The sequence below is a fragment of the Frankliniella occidentalis genome, unplaced genomic scaffold, assembly GCF_000697945.3.
Source record: "Frankliniella occidentalis isolate FOCC.00 unplaced genomic scaffold, Focc_3.1 Scaffold229, whole genome shotgun sequence".
NCBI lineage: Eukaryota > Metazoa > Arthropoda > Insecta > Thysanoptera > Thripidae > Frankliniella > Frankliniella occidentalis.
In genome coordinates this window covers 35,472-38,095 of record NW_026267355.1, presented here as the reverse complement: position 1 = coordinate 38,095, position 2,624 = coordinate 35,472, and positions in this window count along the sequence as shown.

Here is a 2,624-nt window from a genome sequence, read left to right as displayed (position 1 = left end):
GCGCAACGGGCGGGCCTACCAGCCAGGCGCCCTTAAGGCGGTGGAAGGGGCAGCATAGGCAGCGCCGCAGCGCACGCCAGCGCAACGGGCGGGCCAGTAAGTAATACTAATTATTTTGTTAGCAAGTACTTAGGATCATCTTCCTAAGTAATTCCTAACAAAATAATTAGTATTACTAACTTAATTTGTGAGTATAACGTGCAATTTTGTGAGTATTACTGCTGTATAAGCAAGATCATTGTGTATTTGCAAAGTGTCAGTAACGGGCTGAGAGTGTTACTTACCGCAGTTTGGACAGTGCAGGTGTCTGGTCTTGTGTCGCAGCCGCTGACCTTTGTGACCGTTTCTCGAATTTGAATGGAAGTCGTTCTTATTGTGAAACTTGTTTATCCGCCTCATTGTACTGCAGTGCTGTCCGATCCTACCTATTTTATTTTGGGCTTGGCACGCGTGCGCTCGCGCGCCGCTGGTGGTAATGAGGTGTTTGTGACCGCGCTGCCGCGCAGAGATAGCGATTCACCTCGGCGTCAAACGTCCAAACAGCGCCCGGCGCGAGTGCTCGAGTGCTCCGCCGCACACCCGCACATTGCCCCCATTCGCCAAGTTTACCCTAATATAACATTTTTAATTCAGTAGGACGAGTTGTTGGGACACCACGTATGGCGTCCAGAACACGCGGGATCGGTCAGACAACTTCTCGCACTGCTTCCCAGCGGATCGAAGGCGCGGGCGCGGCCCCGTCGTCGCTCGCCAGGAGCCGCCTGGAATTTCCACGACAGTGTAAAATGCTTTAAGCTGCTTGAAGCCAGACGGCTGGTTGGCTGGGGACCAAGCGTGCCCGCCTGGCCCTGCGCGCGGCCCGACGCCAGCCATGTGGAGGGGCCAACCTAATAACGCGTCCCAAAGATTTCCGGGTCACAATGCTCTTTGGCAGCGCGCTCCGTGGCGGCGCCGGCCGCGGGAGCATCACGGGGCAGTAGCGGCTGGAGGCGGAAACAACATCACCCGCCAGAACCTGAGAGAGAACGAAAACGAACGAAAGGAAAAGAACTCGTTAAGTGTCTTTCTCTTTCCGTCGCTCTGCGAGTAATAGTCTATAACCCATCGTTAGGCATGCCTGCTCCGGGGCGCCGACGAAACGCAGCCGCAAGAGGCAGACGCGGAAAGAGCGCAAACCTCTCAGCTGGAAATCTCAGTAATTACTAGCTAAGCTGCTAACTGTGAGCGAGTGCTTACTGCTCGAGCGTCAAACACTGCCCGCCTCAGAGATCAAACTAATTCCAAACGCAAATGTTTTATTTTTTCAGTTGTTGTTAATTCTGTGCAACTTTATTCTAGCTGTTGGCAGCAGTCTTGCAGGTTCGTGGTGCAACGACGAGGCCTCTTCTTCCTCGCCTGTTCATTCGGGACGCGCAACATCGTACCGGGAATGGCGCGAGGAAGGAGATGGAGAGGGAAATGGAGAGGGGGGCCGTCTCCAACAAGAGCCGCGACAGAGGGCCATCTTAGTCGCCCTTTCTTCCCCGCGAACGGTCCAGAAATGGGTCGCAGCCCTGTGGATCCACACTGTAAAAATGTTTGTCGCAATTTTACGAAATTACTCCGGGGATGTAGTCTGCTTGGATTCGTGGCGGACTTATATTTCTTGTACGGGCCCGAATAGCGGTGCGTTCAGGCTGGTGTGATGGGGCAGGTCAGGTTGGTGGCCCGCCGGGTGCGGACTGGGGCCTGGCCGTGGCTGCATGTGTACGATTGGGAGAGAGAGAAGGGGGGGGGGGATAGTGCTGAGCTGAGGGGCGTGCCGCGGCGAGGCGGCGGCTGGCGGGGCAAGGACGGGGTTGGCGTGGCTGGGGCCGCGAGAGCCCTGCGCAGGCGGTCGATATGATGCTGGCTGTGTGGCGTGCCGCTCCACCGCACTGGTCACAATGTCGTCGGCAGACGAGTGCTGGAAATGCCTTTGATACGCACGCGCCAGACTTTGCGCGCGATGAAGCTCCAGGCAGACCACACGTGATGGATGGCATCCACCTACTTACCGCTATAAGGTTCATGTTGTCGCCCAAATTCCTTTTAAAATGGGGACTTTCTTCAGGAGGGGGGGGGGGGCCTTCAAAGTATCTCATTTGGGAAGGAACCAGCTAACGGACTCGAATATCCTTGTGGTGTCGGCCGTGTTGGCCGCCTCTATGGCTTAAAGGAGCTGCAGGTGCAGCTGCAGGTGCAGCTGCACTCGCCACCACCGCCCCCACCATTGTGAGGCTAGCCTGGAGGGAGAAGGGGGGGGGGGGTGCCGGTCCTGCTGGCGTCATGGGACGGCGATGGCAAGAGGGCTTTTGCAGTCTTGAAATGGGCACTCTGGCCAGCGCGAAATGAAATGAGAAATTGCGCGAAGAAATGTCTGCGGGGCCAGAACAGAACAGCGAGCAACGCGACAGGCGGACCGTGGATGGGAGTGGAGCGGGGTAGAGCGTAGTAGAGCGGCGCCGGGCGACCTTGTCAAGAGGGAGGACTGCGCCGGGTCCGGGACGGGCCGCCCCTTCTTTCGCCGCGTGGAGTGTGCGCTCTCTCTCTCTCTCTCTCTCTCTCTCTCTCTCTCTCTCTCTCTCTCTCTCTCTCTCTCTCTC